At 41.4% G+C, this 17,785-nt stretch overlaps 1 protein-coding gene across 2 annotated transcripts in view; it reads left to right on the top strand.

Annotated features, from left to right (window-relative positions):
* GALNT1 (polypeptide N-acetylgalactosaminyltransferase 1) overlaps positions 1–17,785 on the top strand; it is a 214,007-nt gene that overhangs the window by 127,756 nt on the left and 68,466 nt on the right. The gene's annotated exons all lie outside the window — the stretch shown is intronic.

The raw sequence follows: 17,785 nt of genomic DNA, 5'->3' as shown, positions 1-17,785 counted from the left end.
GGTACATAGAGGAAGCCTACAGGAAAATTGTACAGAAGTCCCATCTCCTTTCTGGCAGCTAAAAGGAGAGCATCACTCTGGAGAAGTTGGAAGTAATCTTATAGCCAGGACCAGCCCACCAGAGGATGCAACATCCTCTTGCACCGGGGATGTGTCTCCAGGAGCTTCTGGTAAGGATGGCTGATGTAGTTGATGATTCAATTATTAGGCATGTAGATAGCTGGGTGGCTGATGGACGTGAGGATTTCCTGGTTATTTGCCTGCCTGGTGCAAAGGTGGTGAACCTCACCTGTCATTTACATAGGAAGAGCCAGCTGTATTGGTAAATGTGGGTACCAATCACATAGGAAATATGATTGGGAGGTTCTAGAAGCCAAATTTAGGCTCTTAGTAAAGTTGAAATCCAGAACTTCCAGGGTAGCATTTTTGGAAATGTTCTGTGATTCACGTGCAGGATCGAAGAGGCAGGCAGATCTCTGATGTTCAGTGCATGATTTAGATGATGGTGCAGGGATGAGGGATTTAGATTTGTTAGGAACTGGGCAACATTCTGGGAAAGGATGAGCTTTTTCTTGAAAGCATGGACTCCACCTTACCCGGGATGGAACCAGGCTGCTGGCACTAACATTTAAAAGGAGATAGAGTAGTGCAGCAGTGTTGGGACTATTGCAAAATGAAAATAGAAGAGATATATGGACAGGGAGTTGGGGAAGTGAGGGAGGGGATATGGGATTGTTTAAATGTAAATTTCAGCAATATACTTTGAAATGTATGTTCAAATATATAAATAAACATTTAAAAAAAAAATAAAAGGAGATAGAGCAACTTTTAAACTAAATGGGGGGGGGGGGGGGGGGGGCTAACAGTCCACCCAGAAGTGCTTGCTTCGGTATAGATATCCTTAAGGGATACTATTGAAACAGGACGTTTATGGAATCCCAATAGAGAGGTTTCATCAATGGTGAAAGAAAGCCAGGAGTGTTTAAATGCAGAGCACAGTAAACAATAAAAATATCCCTGTTGACTTCTTAGCAGCTTGTAGGTGCAGGGAAAAAGCACAATTTGAAGTGTATGCTAGAAGTCTAAAAAAAATAAGATGGGAGGGAGAGTATATAGCACAAAAAATGAAGAGGGAGATATAACAGACATCTCAGAGACCTGGTGGAAGGAGGACAATCAATGGGACACTATGTTAACAGGGCACAAATTATATCGCAATGATAGTGTATTAAATTGGAGATGGGTTTGCGCTGTATGTTAAAGAGGGAATTGAGTTAAACAAAATACACATTCTACACGAAACAGCAGCGTGGAATCTTTATGGATAGAAATTCCACTTGTGAAGGGAAGAAGTATATAGGTAGATGTACTACCATCAGCCAGGACAGAACGAACAGACAGATGAAGAAAGGTTTACAGAAATTAGGAATTTAGCAAATTGGGCAACAGTATAATAATGGGTGATTTCAATTACCAATAATATTATCACTATCCTACCTATTATGCAACGTGTTTGAGGGACACTCTAGTAATAATACGAAAAAGTGGAGAAAAAAGACTTCAGGTCATTCGGCTATTCCTCGTTCTTAAAGGACAAGCCTTTTGTATAATGAGGAGGCCTTATCAATCATGGGTCTTAAAAAAACTCCACTCACTAATTTCTCATAAATTTCAAGTCCCAACAAGCAGATGCATAAGAGACACTATTTTCATATACATTAAAGCTTGGCAAGAGTTATTATCTCAATATGTAAATGCTTAAAAAGTCCAGCCTTGTTCAATATGCTCATGACATTCGAAATTTTAAGACAAAGAGAACAACGTTGGATATTTGATCTACAGACTGTCATTCCCAAAGGCTTAAATGTTGCAATCGAGTGGAAAGCGTTTCTTTGAACAGTATTCCGCCATTTTCTGTTCCAGTGAGATTGGAGACAGAGATATTTTACAGGCTTGGGATTGCGATCATTGTGAAAGATTCCCCTGAAGCAGCTATATTATTTAGCGAAACAGGGCTTCCCTGTCGGGACCTTTCGAATGTCAAGAGCATATTGAACAAGGCTGGACTTTTTAAGCATTTACATATTGAGATAAGTACTCTTGCCAAGCTTTAATGTATATGAAAATAGTGTCTCTTATGCATCTGCTTGTTGGGACTTGAAATTTATGAGAAATTAGTGAGTGGAGTTTTTTTAAGACCCATGATTGATAAGGCCTCCTCATTATACAAAAGGCTTGTCCTTTAAGAACGAGGAATAGCCGAATGACCTGAGGTCTTTTTTCTCCACTTTTTCGTATTATTACTAGAGTGTTCCTCAAACACGTTGCATAATAGGTAGGATAGTGATAATATTATTGAAAATAGATCCTACTTATTCCGAATTACTACAGTGATTTCAATTACCCCAATATTGACCGAACAAATGTTACATCAGGCAGTGCTAGGGAGGTAAAATTCCTAGATATAATAATTGACTGACTCGTGGAACAACTGGTCCATGAGTTGACAAGCGGGGAAGCTGTTTAGATCTAGTCATTAGTGGAATGCGGGGCAAAATACGAGAGGCCCATTGGGAACGATGATCATAACATGATAACATTTGAGTTAATATATAGAGTGAAGTCACAAAAGAAATCTACTGCAGCAGGATCCTTACTATGAAATCACTGGTGCAGTGTCCTGCACAGACATCACATGAAGATAGCTGATGCCAGTCAGGTTCCCACCCCGGTGGGCCAGCATTTTACAAGACCAGGACACTGCACCAGTGGTTTCATTGTAAGGATCCTGAAAGGTAACTTTAAAACAATACAGGAACGTAAGACCTTTGAAGTCAGAATGATTGAATATTTTGACACCCAACAGACAGGACTTAACGAGGATCTGGGTTTTCTAGCCCATTATAAACCATAAATTGTATTTCTCTGTTTATCACCCTCCTCTCACGTATCCACACCCATCCTGTTAGAATATCAATGAAAAGCTTTGATGTCCCCATGCATACCTCCTACCAACCTCCACCCTCCCACCCTGTCAGACTGTCAAAGTAATGCTTGGATGTTTCACTTATATATACTATCTGCTACCACATTTGCTTATTTCCGATCTGACGAAGAAGGGCAACCTTCGAAAGCTAATCAAGAAATGTATTAAGTTTTGTCAACAGTGCATTTGGACTGTACATTGAGTTGAAGTATTGGATATTGTATTGAACTTGTTTATGTGAAATAATAAACATACATATGAAAAAAAAGAAATGTATTAAGTTATGTCCAATAAAAAAGGTATCATCTTATTTTCTTTTCCATGTTTTATTTTGTTTGATTTCTATTGATAACCTTAAGAGTGGACTAACACGGCTACCACACCTCTCTACTTAGGAATAACATAGAATGTTTGTATGTTTGGGAAGCTTGCCAGGTGCCCTTGGCCTGGATTGGCCGCTGTCGTGGACAGGATGCTGGGCTCGATGGACCCTTGGTCTTTTCCCAGTGTGGCATTACTTATGTACTTATGAGTGACCAAAATGATAAAGGGAATGGAGCTCCTCATATATGAGGAAAAGCTAAAGAGGTTAGGGCTCTTCAGCTTGGAAAAGAGACTGCTGAGGGGGATATAATAGAGGTCTACAAAATTCTAAGTGATGTAGGAACAGGTAAAATGAATTAATTTTTTTCCAAAAAGTACAAAGGCTAGGGGACACTCAATAAAGTTACATGGAAATACTTTTAAAACAGAAGAAAATATGTTTTCACTCAGCGAATAAATAGTTAAGCTCTGTAACTCATTACCAGATGATGTGGTAACAGCAATTAGCATGTCTAGGTTTAGAAAAATGGTTTGGTCAAGTTCCTGGAGGATAAGTCCATAATCTGCTATGGGGGAAAGCCGCTTCTTGCCTTGGGATTGGTAGCATGGAATGTTGCTACTATTTCTATGCAAAAGACAAAAGGGGAAATCTAAGTGAAGGGAGCAGTCTTTTAAACCGGTATGCTGTTGGTCAGCACTTTGTATCTTGCAACTCCTCTCTTTTCCTTGGATGCAGGTATCTGACCGAAACACCATTTTTCCCATGTAGGTGTCAGGTTTTTTGCCAACATTGCTAGCAAGGATTGCAGTTAACACTTTCAAATTAAGTAGTTGCCTTTTTCATTTGTGGTTATATTAAACATTTTGTATTAGAAGGTTGGACACTATATCAAGTGATTAATGAACCAGTGAAAACTTTGATATGAAATACCTGTGTGCTATAAAAGATCTTATAGCTTTCTTGGTTACCATCTGGTGCTTTTGTGTCCATTCACCGTTTGGGTATTTAAATCTAACTCTTTTATTACATTGTTGTCTTTTGACATTGTTTGGAGTTTACCTCAATTGATAGTTCTCCCTGTTTCCTCTTGATTATTTCTGGCAGGTACTTGTGACCTGAAATGGCCACTGTTGCAAGCAGGGTACTGGGCTAGATGGGCTATTGGTTTGACCCAGTATGGCTATTCTTATGGTCTTTTGTTTTATATTTTAGAAACACTCTGATTACATTTATGGGTCATAGTCTGCATTTATTAATACATTGCTAAAGCAATACAGGAGAGGCTTAAACTTTTGTAGCAATGAGGCAGGAAGCAAGAGATTTTGGTGCCTCCTTTCAGTTAAGATATCCATGTAAATATCACATTTAGTACTCTGACACTGGATAAATGTGGTTTATCTTTTTCGGTGTCTGTGTAATTCATAGGTCATACTACTCGCCAGTTTAAAACAAGGGTTATAGAGCATCGGCACTGTATTACGAATGCTAAGTTGGAAGCACCTATGACTCGCCACTGTGAACAGGCTCAACATCAGTTCAATCAGTTGCAATGCATGGCCATTGATCAAGTGTTTATGGGTAAGGGGGGGGGGGTTAAAACAATTTTATGGCATAAGGAACAACACTGGATTTACTTACTCAAAATAGTTGCACCTCAAGCACTAAATAGAAATATTGAGTGGAATGCTTATTAATGAGGTGCAGGGTTGGAGGTGTGGTTTCCTTCGTTTTTTGGCCATTGCAATTGGATACGCAATGACGCAATAACGTCAGGATGTCACTACAAGTTTAAAAAACTAAATTCATTCCGGAGTTCCTGCTCCTGCACCATCTTTGGTATCCATTCGACAGAGGCTCAGTTTCCAGCGTCGTTTTGTACATTAGATGGATTTGAAGCGCCCTTCCTGAAGCAGCCACAAGGTTGGCGAAACAAGGCGCTCTTGTTGGAGGGTCGGCGTTTTTTCGTCGGTTTAAGATTTTTGTAAGGCTCCGGAGTCCTTTGGGGGGAATTTTTGATTGCCAGTACTTCCAGCAAAGATAGCAGTAAAGGATATTGCTGAAGCTGCCCTGCTTGTATCAAGCTAAGTAAAAAATTCTTTAGTTATTGTATTTGGCATGCTTGCTGTGTGGTTCCATTGCAGATCTTTAGGGTTCTCTATTCCTCCTAGGGGGGCTCTTTTTAGGTAGTCTTTTGTTGGGCTGGGGTTAGTTTGGGTTAGTTTGGTTTTTGGTGTTCGTTTAACTGTTATTTACAAGAGGGAAAGAGTTTTTCATCCCATTCGTTTTTCTCATTTAGTATGAGTTTTTGCGTCTGGGTTTTTTTTCTCTTTTTCCTTCTTGGAAGGAACCTGTGATATTAACCTACTCCTGTTTATACAAGGTGTTGCTAATACTTTAGTATTGTCCCTTGTTAGGAGGTTTGAGGTTCCATTTGCTATGTATCTTGTGTATAGGTTGGAAATTTTATTCCATCAGTTTAAAGGGACACCTTCAAACTAACTTTTATATTTATATCTATCTATCTATCTATCTATCTATCTATCTATCTATCTATCTATCTATCTATAGATATATATAGATATCTATAGATATATATCAAACTCCTTTTACCAGATTGGAAAATTTTCTTCAGAGCTTGTATTCTCCTGTGGTTGTTAAGAGTACTGGATAGAAAGTGTCATCTGTTCCATTAGACTAATAAGACTGAATATTAATGAATGTCAGAGGTCTATTCACTATTTGCCATTTATTTTTCTTGTCTTTATTCTCCCATTTTTTTCTTATCTCCCCCTCCCCCCCCCCAAAAAAAAATGCTTTCTGATTTTAAATTTGGTGGGATTGACCTTTTTTAATTTGTCTTTATTTGTTTATGCCTGGAACCGTCTTCCCTAACCCATACGTCTAGCTCCATCTCTTCCTGTTTTTAAATCTATGCTGAAAGCCCACATTTTCACTACTGCCTTTGGCTCCTAACTACTACTCATTTGCCCTCCTCCTCTTTACCCATTAATTCCCTTGCCCGTTCTATGTCTTGTCTATCTGTTCTACCTAGATTGTAAGCTCTTTGAGCAGGGACTGTCTCTCTGTCAAGTGTTCAGCACTGCGTGCATCTGGTAGCGCTATACAAATGCTAGTAGTAGTAGTTTAAGTTCCTGTAAAGTGAATTTTGCATCAGTCCCAGATTTCTTACTGTAATTTGAACAATTTTATATTATATAAATTGAAATTTAAAATTAATAAAAAAAACCAAAACTTAAATCACCAGTAAACATCCCGTTATCAGTTTAAATAAAACACAGCAGTAAAAGAGAACCATTAACTACATCAACTCAAAAAAAACCTCAATTTTTCAGAGCTTTTCTGAACGGTAGATAGTTGCTGATACTATGCAAATCAGCGAGACATTCCATAAATATGGTCCAGTGTAATGCTCTGTTTTCTGGTTGATGACAAATTGACATTACTTTTAGTATCGCAATTGAAGAAAAGGTTGACGAGACTTAACTGCGTTCTTGAAGAAACATATTCTACTAGTCTGCATGATATACATAAAGGGGGATCTTGTGAACCAGACACAATAGCTTAAATGAAATGCATGCAGCAATTGGGAGCATTTTGTAGCTTCACAAGCATTAATGTTCCTTGATCAAACTTTTGTCTTGCCAGTAATCAACGTGGCAGCTGTATTTTGAACATGTTACAATCTTTTAAGCTTTTGTCAGTCCTTGATATAATGAATTTTAGTAATAGAGCCAATGATGATGCATAGACCACTCTAATCAAGTTTGTAAGAGTAAAGAAAGGTTTGTTGACAAATCATTCTAAGTTGATAGAAATAGGAATGTACAATCATATATATTTAAGAAGATAATCTTAAATGTCTATGACAGTGAAATTCTAAAGTTACAATGTGCATGTATTTGGATTGAACTTCCTGCACAACAGGTTTAATGGTCAGTGGAGTCTCTTTTCTAGATATCCATATTACTGAAGATTTCTCAATTAAAATCAAATTGTGTTGATGCAACCAGCCTGCAAAGATTTTTAAAGTCTCATTACATCAAGGTATAATTTTCAGCTGATCATTTTGCATAAAAAGTAATAATTGAATATCATCACCAAAAAAAGAAACTTTAAATCACTGTTCTCTGAAATCTTGGCTAAAGGTATAAGACACAAACAAAATAGGAGATAAGAGATCCCTGAAGTACTTCTCTCTAAAACTTTAGAAGAGGAAAGAGTTATTCCAAAAGATACTCTGTGTTATCCCAGATGCCTAGATATTTGCACAGGCTTTTGCAGTATAAGTTGCAGTTCTCCGAGGACAAGCAGGGTGCTTGTTCTCACATGGGGTCGACGACTGCGTCGGGCCAGGAAACGGCAATTTTTTCCCAAGCAAAAAAATATAAAAGTTTTGCCAGAGTCTTCTGGCGCACGAATCACATGCACAATTTCCCGCCCATCGCGCGAGCGTGTCCCTTCAATTTTATTTTCTCCGCGTTGAAGTGCGGTAGGTTTCTATCTGCGCTCCTTTCAGGCCTAGGAAAGAGTCTTCGTGAGTTTTTCGCTTTTTGTCCTATATATTTCTTTATTTTAATTCTCAGTTAAAAAAAAAAAAATTCCCATAGTGTCTTTTAGATTTGTTCACCTTTTAAAGTTTCCTTTGTTTTTTGACGCGGCCGGGTTATTCCCTTATTTTTTGTGTCCCTATTTCTGTTAACAGGCACAATCACATCTTTTGATTTTGCCGAAGCCGTTTTTCCTTCCATGTCATCGAAGACGCCCAGCGACTTCAAACGTTGTACTTGGTGCAACTGGACCATCTCAGGTACCGATACCCACGCCTGGTGTATCCAGTGCCTTGGGCCTGACCGTAGCCCAGCTGCTTGTAGTCTGTGTCTTTGTATGAAGAAATGGACCCAAGTGTCTCGAGAAGGCCAACAAGAAAAGCTTTTTGGGGCTCGGTCCGGTCCGTCGACATCGACGTCGGAAGGAGCATCGACGTCAGGAGCAGAGGTAATGGCTGCTAATAGACCGATTTGCGCTGGGAGCAGTGAGGCGTCGAGTGGGTCTCCACCTGCTTGGAGGCCTCCTGTTATGCAGGGCTCCCATCGAATCCGACCCCGAGGAGACGTGAGGATTCCACGTCCTCATCGGTACCGAGGAGTCTCGATGACAGGCGTTGAGCGATGGCGAAGAAGCACAGTCATCATTCTCCTTTGACACACGGTGCTGGGAGCTCCAGGGTGTCGAGGGAATCGGCACCCGAGAAGCATTGTTTCCGAGAGGATCGCTCTCCCTCTATACAGGAGATGCCGATGTGTCGGTCTTCTAGCAGCTTGGTACCTGCTCTCGAGCCTCAACAGATTCTGACACTATCTGTTCCACCAACTCCTCAGCCTTCTCTGATGGCAGCTCTTGACGAGCGCATCCGGGCCTTGTTTCCAGAACTAATGGAAGCACTACTACGTCAGTCAGCTTCGGTCTTGGGGGTGCTTGCGCCTTCCACACCGTCTGCTGCAGCGGTGTCTGGCCCTTCTCCTGCGGTGAGGTCCCCGACAGCGTTGCTGCCTGCGGCATCGGCGTAGGCTGCCACCCAGGTCGACTCCCCTTCGACGTTGGTGGAGGAAGCTTTGCCGCAGTCCGAGCGGGCGTTCTCTCAACATCGCCATCGAGAACATCGTTCCTCGGTGTTGAGGCAGGTTCAGTATTGAAGTACCTTAAGGGAGGTCTTATCCAATACTGAGCAGGAGCATTCATGGGAGTCAGAGGAAGATCCCAGGTACTTTTCTTCCAATGAGTCCTATGGGATACTCTCTGAGCCTTCCCCTCCACCGGAGAGTCTTTCCTTTTCCTCTTCTGTCCGGGAAATGGCTACGGCTATTCCCTTCCCTTTGGAGGTTGAGGGGGATGTGGGGGGGAGGAAGAGGGAGCAAAAGATGAATGGGACTAGGCGGGGGAGAGATAGGGGGCAGAAGATGGAAGGGACTAGGTGGGGGAGGGACAGGGAGCAGAAGATGGATGGGACTGGGGGGTGGGTGGGAGGGAGAAGGAGCAGAAGATGAATGGGACGGAGTTTGGGGAAAAGGGGAACAGAGAAGAAAATGAGTGGGACTTGGAGGGAGAGGGAGCAGAAGAATGGGACTACGGGTTGTGGGGGAGAGAGAGGGAGCAGAAGATGGATGGGACTAGAGGGTGTGGGTGGGGGAAGGGAGAAGGAGCTGAAGATGGATGTGACTAGGGGTGTGGAGGGAAGGGGAACAGAGCAGAAGAGGAGTGGGATTTCTTGGTGATTGAATGGAAAAGGAAAACAAGAGGAGAGAGAAGAAATGGAAAAGCCAACCTGAAAAAGAATTTAGAAGACTGACACATGGAAAGTGGAAGAGTGGGACCAGCCCAATCCGAAAAATAACTGCTCAGACAACAAACATAGAAAAGAGAAAAAATATTTTTATTTTATATTTTTTAAAGATTAAGATGTGCCTACTTTGTGAAATGTACATTTATTTATTTATTTTTAGTTTGTATTTTGCAGAGTACAGGAGAGAAAAACATTTCTGTTTCTCTCTTACCAGTATCGCCCTGTTTGTAGTGTCTGCCTTTCTTTGGGGGGGGGGGGGGGGGGGCTCCATTTCAGTTTTTGTCTGAATGGTTGGTCCTATTGATATAGATACAGATATAGATAGGACCACAAAAACCATATATATATATATATATATATATTGGCTTCATATTCGGTGTTCTAGGCTTGTGTGTGTGGTGTGTGTGTTTTGAATAACTATAATGAATATGTATAACATGTATGTATGCTAATGAGTATGCCCCTCCCCCCCCCCCCCCCCCCCAATGAAACTGTCAAACTAGGCCCATGAATCTAGTCCTTAATGAAAGGCAGGACTTGCTGAGAAACCTAACATTTTTGAAGCTGCTTGGCAATAGTGTTCATAGCATGATCACATTTAAGATACTAACTGGAGCGAGGACACTGAACAAATCTACTGCAACAGCATTTAACTTTGGAAAGGGCAACTATGAAAAAGAGGAAAAAGGTTAAAAGCTGAAAGGAGCAGCTGCAAAAGTTGAGTTTAAATCAGATATGGACATTGTTTAAAATTCAAAAATCAAAAAATGCTGAAGAGCAAGAAAATAAAAACTTAATCAAAAAATTGCACTAACCAATGGCTATTAACCTAGGACTTCATATAAGTATTGCCACACATAAGTACATAAGTATTGAGCAGGGACTGTCTTTCTTCTGTGTTTGTGCAGCGCTGCGTATGCCTTGTAGCGCTATAGAAATGCTAAATAGTAGTAGTAGTAAGTCCAGTATCCTGTTTCCAACAGTGGCCAATCCAGGTCACAAATACCTAGCAAGATCCCAGAAAAGCTCAGTACATTTTATGATGCTTATCCCAGAAATAAGCAGTGGTCGTGTGTGGTCTGTCATTCACACCACACTGACTGTGGCCAGTTTCACCACTGGGAGCTGTCTCAAGGCGTGCATGATCAATAACTTTAAACCACATCCGATCTTCCTGCTATGGGATCCCCCTGCAAAATACCAAATACTGAATTCAAAACAAACTCGATCCAAAAGTCAAAAGCTAAAATATAGATAAAGGGAGGTACTTGCCAGTAACTCTCATCCCATGGCTTTTCCTACCACCTCTATGCTGATGACTCCCAAATCTACCTTTCTACCCCTGATATCTCACCTTGCATCCAAACCAAAGTTTCAGCGTGCTTGTCTGACATTGCTGCCTGGATGTCTCAACGCCACCTGAAATTAAATATGACCAAAACCGAGCTTCTCATTTTCCCCCCCAAACCCACCTCCCCGCTCCCCCCATTTTCTATTTCTGTTGATGGCTCTCTCATTCTCCCTGTCTCCTCAGCTCGAAACCTTGGGGTCATCTTTGACTCTTCTCTCTCCTTCTCTGCTCATATCCAGCAGACCGCCAAGACCTGTCGTTTCTTTCTTTACAACATCCGTAAAATCCGCCCCTTTCTTTCCGAGCACTCTACCAAAACCCTCATCCACACCCTTGTCACCTCTCGTTTAGACTACTGCAATCTGCTTCTTGCTGGCCTCCCACTTAGTCACCTCTCCCCTCTCCAGTCAGTTCAAAACTCTGCTGCCCATCTCATCTTCCGCCAGGGTCGCTTTACTCATACTACCCCTCTCCTCAAGACCCTTCACTGGCTCCCTATCCGTTTTCGCATCCTGTTCAAACTTCTTCTACTAACCTATAAATGTACTCACTCTGCTGCTCCCCAGTATCTCTCCACACTCGTCCTTCCCTACACCCCTTCCCGTGCATTCCGCTCCATGGATAAATCCTTCTTATCTGTTCCCTTCTCCACTACTGCCAACTCCAGACTTCGCGCCTTCTGTCTCGCTGCACCCTACGCCTGGAATAAACTTCCTGAGCCCCTACGTCTTGCCCCATCCTTGGCCACCTTTAAATCTAGACTGAAAACCCACCTCTTTGACATTGCTTTTGACTCGTAACCACTTGTAACCACTCGCCTCCACCTACCCCCTCCTCTCTTCCTTCCCGTTCACATTAATTGATTTGATTTGCTTACTTTATTTATTTTTTGTCTATTAGATTGTAAGCTCTTTGAGCAGGGACTGTCTTTCTTCTATGTTTGTACAGCGCTGCGTATGCCTTGTAGCGCTATAGAAATGCTAAATAGTAGTAGTAGTAGTAGTAACTTTAAACCACATCTGATCTTCCCGCTATGGGATCCCCACCAAATAGCCGCGGCGTCTTTGCTTTATAGAATTGAAACTAGATATCCTGAATTGTCATTTCCGGTAAATGTCATGTGTTAATCATTAGCATATTCCACATAATAGGCATCTTGCGTTTTCAGAATTCAAGCTGAATACCGTGATGTGATTGTCAAAAATTATATAACATGGTGCTAACAAGAGCCCCTTCACTAGGAGTCAGCAGACTCTTGTAATACTGATCCCTGAGAATCACAAATTGATAAGTGAGTGAGCCAGCATTGAAGGTAATCTTCTCCCATTGGAAGTCTTTACATCAGGCTACCTACCAGGAATGGTGGAACTTAGTGCTCCAAATTTACAAATTCGAATCACACCTTGCAAAGAAATCTTCACTTTTTGCTTCATATAGGGAAAAATGGTTACCACTTGTCTCTTATTTTGATACAGTACAAAGATAAGTACTAAATTTGATATATTTTTTGGCATATACATGCTTTGATTTGTATCCTCCAGCCCCCCTCCCCTTTCCCTCTTCTTTTCCTCTTTCATCCCTCTCTCTTGTTTTCACTTCATTTGATTCTGGATGTAGATTGCTGCTTCTTAAATGTGAGCTCCAGTGTTGCCATACTTTGTAGCATATTGCTTGTTGTTATGTTGTGAGCTCTTGCTTATATTTGTATTGAAAACCAATAAAAGAAATTCAACTAGGAAGGCGATCCAAGATGGCGGCGTAACAAGCTGTGTGAAGAGACGCTCTGAATCCTGGTTTGGAATACAAATCTTTCTGTGAAAAAATGCCGCATTCTAAAAGAAAGGGGGTGACGCGGATAGTTCCCCCACCTACCTCGACTCCCTCGACGATCCAAACAGGCCTCGAACGCTTCTTCGCGCCAGTCTCCCAATCATTTGGAGGTATGGATCCCATAGCGGGGATCTCTGGGGAAGCAGGGACCCTGCTGGGAGAGGAAATATCTCTCTCTCCACCGACAACTATGAAACCTCCGTGTCCAGCGTCAGTAGCGAAGCCCGATGAGGAGCGTAGCCCTACCAGAAGTGTTGTGGGCAGAGCTCCCAGTGAGGGTCGGGAGACGCTAGAGCAGACGCTGGGAATAAAGGCAGGAGCCCTAGGACGAACGAAGGAGGTAAATCTAGATATGATATGGACAATGTTGAATAAAATGGATGTGACGTTACAACAGACCTCAGGAGAAGTCAGCACTTTTGATAAAAAATTTCAAGATTTGAATTCAAAGATAGACCTGATTAAAGGGGAAATAGCAGAAAAAGTAACTGCTCTTCAGCAGAAAGTAGACTCTATTCAAGAATTTAAAAGTGGAGTGATAAAAGATAATCTTGAGATGCGAAGAACAGTGGAACAAATTGAAAATTTTAATAGGAGACTTAATTTGCGATTATTGAATTTTCCCCAACTCCCTGGGAATAATCCACATGACTTGTTCAAAAAATACCTCAGTGAAGTTTTGAAAATACCCCTGGATGCAATACCCCCGGTTAACAAAGTATATTATATTTCAGCTTCTAAGGGAGAATTGGGAAAAAAACAAGAAGTACCACACACTTAATCCACATGACTTGTTCAAAAAATACCTCAGTGAAGTTTTGAAAATACCCCTGGATGCAATACCCCCGGTTAACAAAGTATATTATATTTCAGCTTCTAAGGGAGAATTGGGAAAAAAACAAGAAGTACCACACACTTTAGATCTTGATGATATATCAGCTATTTTGGAACAAACTGTAGATGAGACTACGCAAAGGTCAACTTTGATTGTTTCCTTAATTTTTGAACAGGACTTGAATAATATCATGAAAATGTACTTTAGGAATTTACAAACCCGTTTTGGAGGAGTAAAGGTGCAGATTTTTCCTGATGTTACAAAATCGACCCAACAGAGAAGGAAAGCCTTCTTGGCATTTAAAAAAAGAACGCTTGAGATAGGAGGGACGTTTTTTCTTGCCTATCCATGTAAATGCCTTGTTAGGTTGGGCCAGGTTAAATACACCTTTTATTCACCAGATAGTCTAAAATCATTTCTTGATTCTAAACAACTGTAATAGTTAGAAATATTATGGGAGAATATATGCCGCCTTAATTTCTTTGATTAAAGATTTGTAATAATTCTTCCCTAACTCTGATCGCCCCCTTTAATAATGGGGTCTAAGAAAGCTTAAAGAATCATGATTAAAAGAAAGAGTTTTATGTTTGGGGAAACATATTATTATTTTCTTTGAAGATTTAATTTTGAATATTGTTATGGTTTCTTAAAAAATGTGTTATGGCTGTATTTCAAAGCAAGTGTATTCTTGTTTAAATGAAAAAATTAATAAACAAATTGAAATATATAAAAGAAATTCAACTAAAAAAAAAAAAATTATATAACATAGCGATTAGATCGGACGTGGTTTCAAATGCATGACTTGAGACAGCTCCCAGCAGCGAAACTGACCACAGTCGGTGTGATTGACCTACCACACACGTTTTTGCTCACCTGCACTTTGAAGTTTAAGTTAAGTAGTTCTTTTACTTCTTTTTGTGGATCCATCAGTTGTCATTTCTGTGATGTTTAGCAATTTTGAACCAAAGAACTAAGGTTTTTTTTATGCCGATGAAGAGAGGTAACCCATATATTTTCCTCCACCTTTGTTTTTGAAAATATAGATTTTGATTGGAGGTTGGGTTGGGTTCAGAGGCTTTTTCCCTTTTCTTACTTTCTATTGTACTTCACAGGATTATAATCTTGTTAAAGTACTTTGCTACCTATACTAGAGAGATAATTTTGTACAGGTGTATATAAGGATTGAACATCCATAGTTACTAGTAACGCTGTAATAGGAATAGGAAGTAGCCCATGCCCACCAATCTTATTAAGAAAATGAGTTGTATCTTTTATATAAGGTGGAATAGAAGGAACCAAAGGTGCCAAAAAACAACCTATATATTTGCAAGATCTTTCCAAAAGAGAGTCACAAGCCGGTACAATAGGGCGTCCTTTTGTGTGCGATTGGGACTCCTTGTTCTGTTATAAAGTCCCATTGGTTTAGGAAGTTCATTAGTGTTTTAGTGTTCTGTGTTGTTTTGTTTTTGTAGAAGCAGGTTTATGTCACCTATTAGTGGGACATTTGGGTAATTTATTTATTTATTTATTTATTTGTAACATTTATACCCTGCACTCTCCCACTCACCAGCAGGTTCAGTGCGGCTTACATAGTAAAACATAAAACAGGTTAACAAAGTGATATAGAATGGGTGCAGCTGTGATAGTATAAGTAATGAGGTGGTCGTTTATGTGTGGATATGTAAGATAGGCAAGGAAAGGAGGATGGAAATGGTAGGGGAATGGGAGGAGGGTGAGTATTGAGAGTTAACGTGTAGTTAGTATGGGAAAATGTAGGGGAGGGGTAGGAAGAAGGATATATTGGGTTGTGTGGGGATGGGTAAAAAGAGGGATGTACTAAAGGATTAAAATAGGGGAGCATATTCCGGTTCTGTATTCATAGATTGGTCTTGTAGTACACCTGGACTTATAATTTAATTCAGGTTATTTGTGTAGGCTTGCTTGTAGAGGTAAGATTTTAGTGGCTTCCGGAAAGGTAGAAGGACATTGACTATTCGAATGGATCTTGGTAAGGCATTCCATAGTTGACTGCCTATTACGGAGAAGTTGGATACATAATACGTCTTGTACTTAAGTCCTTTGCAATTGGTGCAGATGTTTGATACGAAGTCCGTGAAATCATCTTGGACGTTTGTCCTGCTTCCTGGGGGTAATAGAGTAGTGTGATATTATAGTTGGTCCATTTTGAGTTTTGTCACTGATTTTACATGCCAGTATTTCAAATTTTTAGGATGTGTGTTTAGTGACAAGTGCTGTGAAGAAGGATTTGTATATTATTGCTACTCCTTCTCCCCTCTTTTTGGTTCTGTTGATATGTATTGTTTTGTATCCTGGTGGTCATAGGTCTAGTAGAGCAGGGGTCGTCTTTGAGTTATAGCCATGTTTCAGGTATGAGCAGCAATCCGAGTTGTTCTGTTTCTATCCAGTCTCTTAGTGGTGTTGTTTTGTTTACTACCGATCTTGCGTTAATGTAACCTTTGGGTATTGGGATATACGTGTCATATTTTGTGTTGATGTTATGAACTGTCTGTAGTTGTTTGTGTGGTCTGTCCGTTTTGCTGTTGTGGTTTTGTTGGGTTTTGTAAATGTTTGGATTCATGTTGCTGTTACTTTGTTTGGCCTCTGCATTGTTATTCAGGTGGTGGTTGGTCTCTTCCAGTAGTTGGAGTGAGCATCTTCTTCCTGTGATACGTACTAGTACTTTGTTCCATTCTTTTGGAGTTGTTGCTGGTATCCCTGTTATCCACATTGTTATTGAGTAGTAGAAGATCTATGCCTTTACGTTGGCCATTTTGGGAGTTATTTCTGGCTTGGGGGTGTTTGTGTGTGTGCAAGGACTGTTTTTTTTTTCTTTTTTTTTTTTTTGAATTGGGGTGTGTCTCTCTGTTCTGTGCTGCATTGTCATGTGGGTCCCTTCTCGAGTCCTGGAAGGTGCTTGTTTAGGGTTTAGTCTGTTCGACCTGGTCTTGTCCTATTTGTCTCTCAGGGGTCTACAGGACTACGACCACCGGTGTTCGTCTGCCAGGCAGTCCCAGCTGGATGGCTCATTTTATGCGAGGAAAGAGTAGTCTTGTTCTCTGCGACCTTCACATACCTCTGTACTCGCCTTAGTCTACCCACTGGGCTCAATGGGGTGGCAGTTGTTGAGGTTTCTCTGGTGTCTGCCTCTGTTCCTTATTGGTTTGTGTGTTTCGGTCTCGCTTCTTCTTCTCCACTCCGTGATCATCATCTTATTTTTTTCCATGTTGCTGGTCATGTCAGATCTATGCGTTCTCTTCCTATTCTGCTTCAGCAGGAACCTATAGTACACACCTTGCGCATCTGCTCTTCTTGGTCATGCACTGGTTTGATTTCAGACACTGACCTGAGGCTTGTTCTCTCTGTGCAACTCTCTGTTCCACTGGTGTGCCCTCATGCAGTGGTGCACTTGTCCGGCTAGTAGCTTGGGTCAGAACCGAGTCCGTTGGTGACTTGGGCCACTCTCTCCGCTCAGCGTGTGCAGCTCATCTACTTCACTGAAGCGCTTGCACGCCTCAACCTCATGGGTCTTCCCGAACTATCTCCAAGTGGCCCACGTTGCTCCCAGGAAGCAGTGTTTGCCCGGAGTAGTCATGTGGAGATTGGTTGTGAGTCCCACCCCACTGTGTTTTGGCCTTGAGTCTCCCTCGTTAACTCCCGAGAGAACGGTGTCCTCCCGCAGTAGCTGCATGGAGAGTGGCTGGGAGTCCCATCACTCTGTGTTCCAGCTTCACGGGAGCCGACGTTGGAGACTTTTTCTTGGGTTCGGCCTTGGAGTTTACAGCGCTTACCTTGTGGTGCTTGTGTCGCCAGAGCTGTTTGCAGATCTTATCCTCGCTGGTAAGGTGACGATTTTCTTCTCCGGTATTGCCCAGGTATCCGCCTGAGTGGCGGTGCTTTTTGGCTGGTCGGCTTCCTCGTGCGGATCACCTAGGCCATCTGCAACAGTTGGAAGGATCTCTCTCTCTCGCTGGAAGTAGCGCTGATTTTCCTCTCCCTAGCTCCAGCGCCCAGTATCACCCAGGTTTACACCTGGCTGGCAGTTCCGCTCTGCTGGTCGGCTTCCTTCTGCAATGTGG

This window comes from Microcaecilia unicolor, chromosome 1 (assembly GCF_901765095.1).
Source record: "Microcaecilia unicolor chromosome 1, aMicUni1.1, whole genome shotgun sequence".
NCBI lineage: Eukaryota > Metazoa > Chordata > Amphibia > Gymnophiona > Siphonopidae > Microcaecilia > Microcaecilia unicolor.
The sequence above is the reverse complement of the archived record's forward strand: the minus strand, read 5'-3'. Positions and strand labels throughout refer to the sequence as shown.